General features: G+C 46.2%; 2 non-coding genes across 2 annotated transcripts; both read right to left on the bottom strand.

The window, feature by feature from the left end:
* Positions 1 to 6,048: 6,048 nt before the first annotated feature.
* Positions 6,049 to 6,120, bottom strand: trnae-cuc (transfer RNA glutamic acid (anticodon CUC)). The gene has a single exon. It is a non-coding gene; the product is annotated as a tRNA-Glu (tRNA).
* A 6,543-nt stretch (positions 6,121 to 12,663) lies between these two features.
* On the bottom strand, positions 12,664 to 12,737 carry trnan-guu (transfer RNA asparagine (anticodon GUU)). The gene has a single exon. It is a non-coding gene; the product is annotated as a tRNA-Asn (tRNA).

The raw sequence follows: 12,737 nt of genomic DNA, 5'->3' as shown, positions 1-12,737 counted from the left end.
AAGAGTCAAATGATGAAATCGTTGTGGTTTGTTGTAAAAACTTATCTGGTTTCCTGCTGTCCAAACCTGGTCTGATCTACATGTGATTCAGATCCACTGTCAGCTGGTTGAATCTTCACTGCACTTTCAATCAAAACCTCCAGGCGGAGGTTCACTATAACCTCCCTACTTTTGTACTCCATTTAAAGGCCAATCTCCCTTTTGCCTTCCCGATTACTCACTGAACTTGGATGAAGAGTTCATGTCATCCTTACCACCTGCATTTTAATCAACTGTATCTACTGTAGACTTGGCAGTAGTACATTCACTTTACTTATCCAAGTAATTCATATAAATATAGTAAATAATTTTGTGCCCCAGCACTGATCCCTGTGGAAAGTTGCTAGTTGTAAGTTGCGATCCTGAGCATGCCCCTTATCCCTCCTGTATCATTGGTTAGCCAATCATCTATCCATACGATTAAACTGTTTCCAATATCATGTGCATATCATTGGCTCTGCCAGCAAGTCTTCCGAAACCGTTCTTCAAAAAGTGGTGGTGAGCTACCTCTTAAATTACTTCACAAATATGATGTGGTCTATAATAAAGGTTCAGGAGCGAGTTCCAGGATTTTGATCAATAACATCGAAGCAATGCGGATATGTCACAGTTGGAATGTTGTGTTCACACTTATCTCCTCTTGCTGGTTGAAGTGATGGAGTGGAAGTTGCTCTTGAACAGCCGCCACTCATATAATCAAGCCAGACAGATCGATTGTGGTCAGAGACACTGCCATTTTGCCTTCTCATCAATCTACATTCTTTCCATCCAAGTTTTAGTCACATCAAACTGCCACGCAATGCTGTTTGGCCACAGTAAACTATAATAACGTGAAGATCGCTGGGATGATTTTCTAAATCCGACTGCAATATAATCACAAATCATTGTTTCTAGTTTTGGTGGAACAAACGACATCGTATTGGTGGATAATTACAGTTAGTGCAGACACAGCTATCCATCGATATATATTAATTCTGATCACTTCAATGGCCAAATTTCAATTCAGAAACCAAGTGCACTCGGCTGCTTGTAACATAGACAACATGACAAAGTGGCTCATAGGAGGAGAAATGGGGCATTGAGGAGGAGTGAAATGTTTGCTTTTGGTCACCTCCACAATTGTTAGAAAAACAGGTTGAAACGATTCTTAAAAGGTGGCTGAAGTAATAATGTGGCATAACGCTTCAGACAGCGCAAAGTGGAAGATCACTTTCTAGTGGAAGAAAAAGATATTTCTTATTTCTGAAAGAACTGGGAAACAGAAGAGGGAATGAAATCTGACTTGGGAGCTATTTCCTATTTGTTGAGAATGTTGTTTCATAACAGTCTTGGTTTAGAGCATAAACTCTTCATCAGGAATAAAGGGTGGCCCAAGGGGCTGAGAGGTAAATGGGAAGGAAGTGGGGCTGGATGAATGGCAGCTGGGAATGCAATAGGTAGATGGAGGTAGGGATTGATGGTAATAGGTCAGAGATGAGGGTGGAGCAATTAGGTGAGAAGCAAGGTGGACAGGTATGACAGGTCAAGAGGTTGGTGTCGAATTGGAAGGTTGGATCTGGGACAAGGTGGGGAGGAGGAAATGAGGAAACTGATGAAATCTACATTGATACCATGTGGTTGGAGGGTCCCAAGTCAGAAGGTGAGGTGTTTTTCTTACAAGCGTCGGGTAGCAAGAGTTTGGCAGTGGAGGCAGCCCAGGACTTGCATGTCCTTGGCGGAATGGGAGAGCGAGTTAAAGCGTTCAGCCACAGGGCGTCGGTCGTTTAGTTATAGTGTCCCAGAGCTGTTCCCTGAAACGTTCCGCGAGTTGGCGTCCAGTTTCCCCAATGTGGATGAGACCATATTGCAAGCAATGGACATAATCTTATAAATAGATTGCATAAATCTTAGCCTGACAGAGTTCTTTTCTTTAATTAAATTAATGAAAATTTTAACTAAATTGGCTGACTGCATGAAACGGTTTGTTGGTCAGATTTGAATCATCACTCCCAAATAAGACAATGCCATGAATATCAGTGAACTGCTCTTTTTGTAAAAAACCACAAGTTCTTGATGTATTTTCACAACTTACTGGTATTCACATCTGCACATTCAATGTCAAACTCTGACATCAGAAATGAAATTACACCATTAATTTTGACTTTCAATATTCGAAGAAGCAAATTTATAGCACACAGTCAATACCCAGTCTGATTAATATGAAATTAAATTTAACCAAAGAAAACATAAAACCAAGCTGGGAGATAAGAAATGGGGGAAGGGCATAAAGCAAGAAATGCAGCATCATAGAAGGTGCTCCTCCAGGGAGTGTATTTTACCAACTACCGCTGCTAAATATAAACACTCTGATATGATCCTCCGGTTTTAATGTAAACCATAGCCCCATACAGTAGGTACCATTTAAATGAGTTAAAAATACAAGCCTTGAGCAAATCCAGCCTCCAGCCTTACCCCCCGCTTCTTGGAGCTTGGACCTTCCTCAAGCTACGGCGGGTCGTTGAACTCCTGGGCTCCAGCTGCCACTCCTCCACTGAAGAAGCTTTGGGAAGCAGATGCAAAGGCAACATACAGAACAGAGCACCATTGTAAATGAAAGCAGCTTACGGAGACATTGGGCAATAGCATCACATGGTTTTTACCCATCGACCTCTGGGTTATGTGCCCAGCACACTCACGCAGCACTACTCTGCTTCTGGGCTCCCAGCAGCTGGATTGTGGATCAGTTTAAAGTAGGTCCTATATCTCTGATTACATTGGTACACAAGGCAGTGAAGAAAGGTTTCAGCCTTCATCAATTAGGGAATTGAGTATAGATGTTGGCAAGTTATGTTGTAGTGAAACAGGACGTTGATAAGGTTGCACCTGGAATATTGTGATCAGTTTTGGTCCCCTTGGTGTTCTGACTTCTGACTTCTTCAACTCTGGGTTTGTGTTGAACTTGATGGGATACTTTGTCCAACTTAGCATGTTTAAACAGTATCGCTCAGATGATTCATTTGAAACTTTTCAGGAAGTGAGCTCAATAAGATTGAACTATTCAAAGTTACTTGGACCCTATTTTAAAATTACATGAGGACCAGTAGTCAGAGACACGTACAGCATGGAAACAGACCCTTCAGTCCAACTTGTCCATGCTGACCTGATATCCTAAATTAATCTAGTCCCATTTGACAGCACCTGACCCATATATTCTGGCAGCTCATTTCATATATGCACCACCCCCTGCATGAAGACGTTGTCTCTTTAATATATTTCGCCTCTCACCCTAAACCTATGCCCTCTAGTTCTGGACTCCCCCACCCCTGAGAAAAGACCTTGTCTATTACCCTGTCCATGCTCCTCATGATTTTGTAACCTCTAATAGGTCACTCCTCTGCCTCCGATGCTCCAGGTAAAACAGCTCCAGCCTATTCAGCCTCTCCCTGGAGCTCCAACCCTACAACCCCCAGCATCATTCCCATAAATCGTTTCTCATGGAGAAGTTAACGTTTCAGTCCTGAAGAAGGGTTAATACCCAAAACGCTGACTACTCCACATTCTGAGGCTGTATTCTCCCAACCTCCTGCTTGCAACTTCGGGTTGCAATATGTAGTGGCTCAGTGGTTACCACTGCAGCCTCACAGCGCACGGGACCCAGGTTTGATTCCAGCCTTGGATAGCTGTCTGTGAGGAGTTTGCACAATCTCCCAGTGTCTGCATGGGTTTTCTCTGGGCGATCCTGTCTTCTTACATAAACCAAAGATGTGCAGGTCATGTGGATTGGCCATGCTTAATTGCCCATAGAGTTAGGTACATTAGTTAGAGGGAAATGGGTGTGGATGGGTTACTCTTCGGAGGGTTTGTGTGGACTTGTTGGGACAAATGGCCTATTTCCTGTAGCTAATCTCATCTGCACTAATTTTGTCTCTAACGAATGGCAGAGTAGACTCGACGGGCCCAATGGCCTAACTTCTGCTCCGATGGTCTTGCGGTCTGAGGTTTATTTGGATCATTTCATTGGCAATGTGCAGTCCCTGGCTCAATGAGCAGCAGTGCCCCCGCTGGTGCTTCCACAAGTTGCAAGAAAACTTGAACCTCTTCCCACACTCGTGCCAGCTGAAGGGCCTCCCAATGCTGAAGGACACACTGGTGTTTCAGCAGGGTGGAGGAATTGCTGAAGGCTTTCCCGCACTCAGGTCAGCAGAATGGCCTCCCCCCCCCACCCCCCACCCCCCCCCCCCGCCCCCCCCCGCCCCCGTGTGGACCAGCTGGTGCTTCCGCAGTGTGGAGGAGCGGATAAAGTCCTTCCCACACTCGGGGCAGGAGAACGGCTTCTCCCCGGTGTGGACGGACTGGTGCCTCAGCAGGGCTGAGGAATTGCTGAAGGCCTTCCTGCACTTAGGGCAACTGAACGACCACTCCTCCATGTGGACTCACCAATGGGCCAGCAGGTCGGAGGAAAGAGCAAAGCCCTTCCTGCACTCGGGGCAGAAGAACGGCCTCTCCTCAGTGTGGACCCACTGGTGTCTCAGCAGGTGGGAAGAACTGCTGAAGGCCATCTCGCACTGGGGGCCGGAGAACAGCCTTCCCCGGTGTGGACCAACTGGTGTGGCAGCAGGCAGAGGAATCACTGAAGGCCTTCCCACACTCAGGGCAGCAGAAGGGCCTCTTCCCCTCTGTGGACCCACTGGTGCTTCAGAACCCTTTCAAATTTCACAGTATCCTTCTGATAGGAGACCAGAATTGCACACAATATTCCAAAACTGGTCTTACCAATGTCCTGTACAGCCACAACATAACTTCCCAATTCCAATACTCAGTCAGAGGATTGTGAAAGCTTTCAAAACCCGCAAAAAACAAACAGGAAAGAATGGAGGGCCAAACGAATTTTTGAAAGTCAGCTTGGAAGCATCAATGAGAAATCGGCGGACTGGGTCTATTGGGTACCCGTTCTCCTTAAATACACTATATACGTATTCCTCTTCTGCTCTTCGTAGTTTCTCTGTGCTGCAGTGTGTAGTGACTCGTTGATATAATGTCCTGATGCAGCAACGTTTGTGGGTGTTGGGATGATTGTTTCTGTGGTTAAGTATTTGGTTTGTGTGTGTTGTTTTTCTGTAGACGCTAGTTTGAAGTTCCCCATTGACTGTTCGCTCTACTGTGACATCGAAGAATGGTACTATGTTGTTGTTCTCCTCTTCAAACCAGGACCCCCCCTCAGGCGCAAAGCCTCACCATTTGGAACACCAATATGCAGACTAGTCAAAGGCCTCCACTGAAAACACCAAGTCGAAGATTCATGCCACTCCATTTACTCCATCCAAGAATTCCTGAACACCAAAGACACTAAGATAGAAGAGTATGGAATAATGCTGTCCTTTGACATAACAGCCCTGTTCACATCCATTAACATTAACTTGGCCAAAGAAAACTGAAGACACTACTCGAAGAACCAGAGACACAAACACAGCACCAACTTCATCAGCAAAGATAGCACTGTCAACCTCGTAGAACTGTGTCTTACCACTCACTTCGTATTCAGTAACAAGTCCTCCAAACAAATCAACGAAATACCCATGAAACCACCAGTATCAGGATTCCTCGCAGAAGCAATAATGCAGAGACTCGAACAAACAGCCCTTCCAACGATCCACCCAAACTTTGGGTCCACGACAGTGATGACACTTTTGTCATCAAAAAATGAAACAAATTAGAGGAAACCTACAACACCATCAACAATATCCTCGCTGACATAAAATTCACAAAAGAGGAGAACAACAACAAAGTGCCATTTCTAGATGTCACAGTAGAGCAAACAGTCAATGGTAAATTCAAAACAGCCTCTACAGGAAAACAACGCACACGAACCAAGTACTTAACTACAGAAGCAATCATCCCTCCACATACAAACAAATCTGAATCATGACACTATTTCAACGAGCCACGACACACTGCAGCACCCAGGAACGACGATAAATAATTACACAGCGCATTTAAGAAGAATGGGTAGCCTGCAACCCTGAAAATGGTTTCCCTGACCGGGAATCGAACGCGGGCCGCGGCGGTGAGAGCGCCAAATCCTAACCACTAGACCACCAGGGAGATGTGGATTGCGTTTGTCAGCTCTCCTAAAAATTACTTTCCTGCCCGGAAATCGAACCTGGGCCGCGGTCGTCAGCAAGCTTTCACCTGTGCATCCAACAATGTCATTGCTCTCGATGCGGTCTCCTCGACATTGGGGAGGCTGGAGACTCCTCGCAGAGTCCAGTCACGGCGCTTGAGGGGATATTTCCAGGATACCCGCAACAATCAACCCCATCGCCCTCTGGCCCAACATTTCAACACCCCCTCCCACTCTGCCGAGGACATGCAAGAACTGGGCCTCCTCCATCGCCGCTCCCTCCCCACCCGATGCCTGGAGGAAGAACGCCCCATCTTCTGCCTCGGATAAATTCAAACCCAGAACATTAATGTAAACTTCACCAGTTTCCTCATTTCCCCTCCCCACACCTTACTTCAGTTCCAAACTTCCAGCACAGTGCTCTCCTCATGACCTTTCCTACCTGCCAATCTCCCTTCCCACCTATCGGCTCCACCCTCCCCTCTGACTTTTCACCTCCATCCCCACCCCCATTCACCTATTGTACTCTTTGCTACCTTCGGCCCAGCACACCCCCACCCCCCAATTTAACTCTCCGCCCTGGAGGCGTCCTGCTTCCATTCCTAATGAAAGGCTTTTGCCCGAAAAGTCGATTTTCCTGCTCCTCGGAAGCTGTCTGACCTGCTGTGCTTTTCCAGCACCACTCTGATCTAAACTCTGGTTTCCAGCATCTGCAACCCGCACTTTTGCCTACCCAATAAACCCAGTGTGTCGATTTCACATCAACAAACTGACACAAGCAGATACAACGTGTGCAGAAACCCTAGCCACATTACTTTACATAAAAGACATCTGGGAAATGATGTCCAGACAACCCAACGCTCTCAGCATCATGGTAGCCCACAAACCTACCAACACACTTAAACAACGGCTAGTGAACCTTAAATACCCTATACAAACAACCCGCAAACGAATGTTATTTACAAAATACCATACAAGGAAATATATACATGAACTCTGCCGCACAGTTCTCTGTGGCAAGAAATGCTGGGATGAGATAAGGAAGATTTTTTCAGCCAAAACGAATCGGCACTGACTGGACAGCCATTTAAAATCTACGCTGTCAGGCCAGGATGGAAGATCCAACAGGATGAACAGATTTCTTATTTCCTGAAGATTTACAAAGCTGAGACTGGGTTTTGGTGTTTGTTCCCTTTCCACTCCCAGGAGCCGCAGTGGTTGGCGAGGTGAGTTGGAGAAAGTGAAATATGTCCATGAGCAGCGTGTGGGGCGATTTCAGCTTCCCCTCCTCTGACAGCGCTGTGACGTGCTCTGATGTTCTCAGGGACACTTACTGACGCGAGACAGTGAAAAGATTCCCATTCCCGCAAATCAGGAATTCAAACCGTATGCCGGCTTCAGGACAATGAGAAAGATTAAGTGGAGTGTGTGAAGAAGCTGTGAGCTGCATTTCAAACAGGTAGGTGGAGTCAGATGCGTCATCCATTGCGCCCCGGCCCTGTGCGGACCTGACGCCACCAGGCTGCAGAGTTCTGACGTTGACACGGACATGCGAAGCAATGGGAACATTCACAAGAGGAACAGCCAAAGATAACCACCGTCACTGCTTCCCTTCCATTGTTCCAACTTGGTGAAGCAGTATCTTTCACTGGCAAATAAAACACATTCGTCCTCAGGTGCCTGCTTCATTTCGATCACGACTTCACTGTTCTCGTCTCATTTCCAAACACTTGGCTCATAGCCTCAAAAGTAGCCCTGTGGGTATCTGATTGTTCCGCCCTGACAGGCAGTGGGTTGCAGATTTCCAACCCCTCCACTGATGTGAATCTTAAAGAAGAAACCGGGGAACAGTCTTCCTTTCTTTTTGACGACATTTCTCAACTGTAGTCGGCAAGGTTCACACCTGCGTGGGGAAACCGCAATCGATCTCAAATCCATCGTATAAACCAATCGACCCACGAATAAAGAACCACACTGACAGCTTCATTTCCCAGGTCTCCCTGCCTGTGGAGCTGAGAAAGAGTGAGTTATTGCTGGGTGTGTTTGAATCCAATCACTTCACAGGTTTCGAAAGGGTTACATATCTGCACATGGCGAGTCTGGTTGTTTCATCACGAAAGATGAAATAAACTTTCAGTTAAAAGCAAAAACAGAAATTCCAGGAGCAACTCCGTGTCGGTGGAAAGAGAATCAGAGACAATATTTCAGAACTCTGTTTTCTCCCACAGGTACTGCCAAACCTGCTGAGTTTCTCCAGCAGCTCCTCTTTGTGTCTCGGATTCTCAGCATCCGCAGTCCTTTACGTTAGAAATTAAATCAATTCAGCCTCATGTGCAGGAATGAGAATCCTTTCAATTTCCCAAAAAATTGGCAGAGATTTCAAGGCATTTGGAAAAAAAAGTTAAAGTGACATTAGGAAGAACATTTTCTTGTCCCTGTCTGACCGTGACAAGGAGGCAGATTAAAGAACACAAAAGGGAATTCGGTGGTCATGTTCCAAGTAACAATGTGGAGATTTACAGGGAGAAGGCAAGAGAATGATACGAATAGAGACTCTCATTTACTTGCTGTGTAGAACCAGCAGAACTAAGGTGGGCCTCCAAATGCGCTGCGACACGTGTTGTGATTCAGAGTGAACACACAGTTCAATCAACAGAAGTTGGGAATTTAGAAAAAGTTTATATTTACACAATCTCCTCACGTCAGCGCAACAACAAAGTGGTTTAATTATCCGCCAGTGGAGATAACCCTGTTCCTGGAGATGGGACAAAGAGCTGGCTCAGGGATATCAGTCCACATTGCTCTCTTTGCCACCAGTTCAGAGGGAGAACATTGGAGGGACAAAGGCGTGAATAACGATCTGTCTAGGAGTGTGACTAACCGTTAATGGAGACTATTCCTGGATAACAATAAGTCGTGTGTAACAGCAGACTATGTGAAAACAAGGGCTCGTGTGGGCGAGGTAGGCTTCAAGAGCATGGGAGTGTTCGAGTCCAAACAATATTGAACTCGATATTGAAGACTGGAGGGCTGTAGGATTCCAAATGGAAAATGAGACATTGGTCTTCCATCTGGAGCTGAGCTTTGCTGGAACACTGCTGCATGCCTGAGACAGAGATGTTGGCTAGAGAACAGGGTGGCGTGTTAAAGAGACAGGTATCCAGAAGCTCATCGCCTCTGGGTGGGCTCCAACTACCAACCTTTCGGTTAACAGCCAAACGCGCTGACCAATTGCGCCACAGAGACAGGCGACGACATGGGCAGCGCCATCGCTTAGGGGAGGCTATTAGTGAATTCATAATTCAGCCTCCCCGCCGAAAATTACAATTGTCGTCTATCAGTTTTACTTTTCCATAATAAAGCCTGGGACATTCATTGTGGAGACACCGGGGACAGTTTGAAGACGCATCCATGTCACGAGGAACAAGCTTTCTTACTCCGGGTCGTCGCCCTTCGAGCCTTTCCGTGTTTTGCCTGTTCCCGAGTTCTCTCATTGGCTCGGAGGCGAGAAGGGGTTTGAATTCCTGATGTGCAGGAACAACAATACTTTCAATGTCTCAGATCAGTTCATGTCCCGAGAACATCAGAGTCAATCTCCCGGCCTCTTTAACAAGGGGACGGCGTCTGGACTGTCGCTACTCAGTCGGACAGTTCATCTTTCATTCTCCCATAAATACGCTTCCCAAAGAGTTTCTCAAGATTCACAAAGCTGGAGACTGGGATTTCTGTTTTGCTTCATGAACATTTTTCCATTTCCTAACTGACAATATTTTGCCAAAATCTTTTCCCAATTGTACGCCTTGCGCCATGTCCAGGGATGAGCAATTTCCATTTTGTGGAGACATTCCCAAGGTCGCTTTGGAGCAAAGAAGGTTAACTGGAGATTTCCTGGGGCTGTTGGTAATGATGGGAGAAGAAGCAGTGGGAATGGGCAGATTAATGATCAGAAGAATCAATTGCCACTGACCAGAGTCAGTTACCAGAGGACAGGGATTGAAGTTCTTGAATGAAAAGCAGGTTTTGTGCCGAACAAACACAGAGAATACTGCAGAAAGCCAACAGGTCGAGCAGCATCTGTGGAAAGGTAAACAGAGCTGACGTTGTGAGGCTGGTACGTTGTTTGTTCAGAACCCGAGGTTCCTGCATGGCAATCAATTCCCAGACATGAGAAAACGGGACTTTATTGAGACGGGTTTTGTGAAGTTTGAGCGATAATGCAACCAACAGGAAGTCATTTAAAATCGCCAGCGAAGAAAGCATCGTCAGCAGGTTACCACCCTGGGCGGGGGAGCCCCAAAGGATCTCTACGTCAACACCTGAAGTGTTCGACCACAACTACACGCCCAAAGCTATGGTGTAAAAATTCTCATGGAATGGTTCTAACAGGAAAGGTGAGTGTTGGGCTTGTCCTGTCCGCGCCATAGCCCCAACGTATCCTGTTCCCCTGGATTTGATCAGGACAGAGGAGGCTGATGGGAGATCGAACTGAACTACACACATTGATGAGAGATAGAGCGGGTGGGAAGGATCCATTCCCATGCGTAGAGAGATTAATAATCAGGGCCGAAAATAAGGAGCTACTTCAAGAAATTTGGGGTTCATTCAGCAAAGCTAATGTGGAACTGTTCACAGAAAATTGCGATGAAAGTCTCTCGAGTTATTTTGATGAGAAGTGTTGATGATGCTAATACAATCGATAGGATGAACGTAGATTGGTAAATGTATTTGGTGACAGTTCTGTTCTAGCCCTGTGAGCGAAACCTGGATCTGAAAGAATAAAAGGGACATTAACAACATCGATCTGAAATTGGATACGTGACAAGAAACAGAGCCATCATTAACAGTTGGCTTTTGAACTGGAGAAGGTTTCTCGTGAAATTAGCTTGAGGCTTGAGGTATGCAAGGTCAAGATAATTTAGGTAAAACACGGAAACGCTATCCTCATTAGCAGACAGTGAAAGGATTACAAGACGCAACCTAGACATTTTCGATAAGTGATACAGGGGACTGGGAAGATAAGTATTATAAACTGTGAACAACAAAGTTCTGGAGCACAACACTTACACTCAAAGACCGAAAACATCCAGATCCTGATTAATCAGATTGCATTGTGGTGCTTTTCTGCAAAACATCCACTTGCAATGTGCGACAAAAGAGTGACAAAACCCTTCCCTCTCAGCCCAGGATAGAAAATCCGAAGGGATGAACGTTTGCTTATTTTCTGAAGATTCACAAAGCTAAGACTGGGTTTTGGTGATTGTTTCCTTTCCACTCCCAGGAGTCGCAGTGGTTGGGGAGGTGAGTTGGGCAAACTCAAATGTGCCCGTGAGAAGCGTGTGGGGCTATTTCAGCTTCCCCTCATCTGACAGCGCTGTGACTTGACTCCGATGTTCTCAGGGACACTTACTGACGCGAGACAGTGAAAAGATTCCCATTCCCGCAGATCAGGAATTCAAACCGTATGCCGGCTTCAGGACAATGAGAAAGATTAATTGGGGTGTGTGAAGAAACTGTGAGCTACATTTCAAACAGGTAGGTGGAGTCAGATGCGTCATCCAGTGCGCCCCTGGCCCTGTGCGTATCTAACGCCACCATGCTGCAGAGTTCTGATGTTAACACGGACATGCGCAGAATGGGAACCATCACAAGGTGAACAGCCAAAGATAATCACCGTCACTGATTCCCTTCCACAGGTCAAACTTTGTGAAGCAGTATCTTTCACTGGCAAAGGAAACTCCCTTGTCCTCAGGTGCCTGCTTCATTTCGATCACGATTTCAAGCCCCTCACTGTTCTAATCTCATTTCCAAACACTTTGCTCACAGCCTCAAACGAAGCACGCGGGTATCTGCTTGTTCCACCCGAACAGGCAGTGGGTTGCAGATTCCCACCAGTCCCAATGTGAGTGAAATATTTTTCCCCCTCCACTGATTTGAATCGTAAAGAAGAAGCCGGGGAGCAAGCTCCCTCTCTTTTCGAAAACATTTCTCATTTTGTAGTCGGCAGGGTTCACACCTGCGTGGAGAAACCGCAATGGATTTCAAGTCCATCGCATTAACCACTCGGCCCACGAATACAGAACCACACTGACAACTTCACTTCCCAGGTCTGTCTGCCTGTGGAGCTGAGAAAGAGTGAATCATCGCAGAGTTTGTTTGAATCCAATCACTTCACAGTGATTCGAAAGGGATAAATATCTGCACATGGCGAGTCGAGGTGTTTCATCCCAAAAGGTGAAATGAACTTTTTGTTAAAAACAAAACGAGAAATTGCAGGAGGAACTCAGCAGGTCAGGCAACATCTGTGGGAAGAGAATCAGAGACAACATTCCAGAATTCCGTTTTCTCCAGCAGTTTCTCTTTTTGTCTCGGACTCTCAGCATCCGCAGTCCTTTACGTTAGAGATTAAATAAATTTTGAAACCCCTTTGTGCTCCCTCAGTGGAGAAGATCTCCGTTTGGGGAACATTTTCCTGATCCCATTAAAAACCAGCAACTGCGCTGCTGGAAGGAGAGCAAAAAACACGCCGTCCCTGGGTGGGCTCGAACCACCAACCTTTCAGTTAACAGCCGAACGCGCTGACCAATTGCGCCACAGAGAC

Source organism: Chiloscyllium plagiosum, unplaced genomic scaffold, assembly GCF_037043375.1.
Source record: "Chiloscyllium plagiosum isolate Xiang-an unplaced genomic scaffold, Cpla_swu_hap1 HiC_scaffold_27, whole genome shotgun sequence".
Classification (NCBI taxonomy): Eukaryota; Metazoa; Chordata; class Chondrichthyes; order Orectolobiformes; family Hemiscylliidae; genus Chiloscyllium; species Chiloscyllium plagiosum.
The sequence above is the reverse complement of the archived record's forward strand: the minus strand, read 5'-3'. Positions and strand labels throughout refer to the sequence as shown.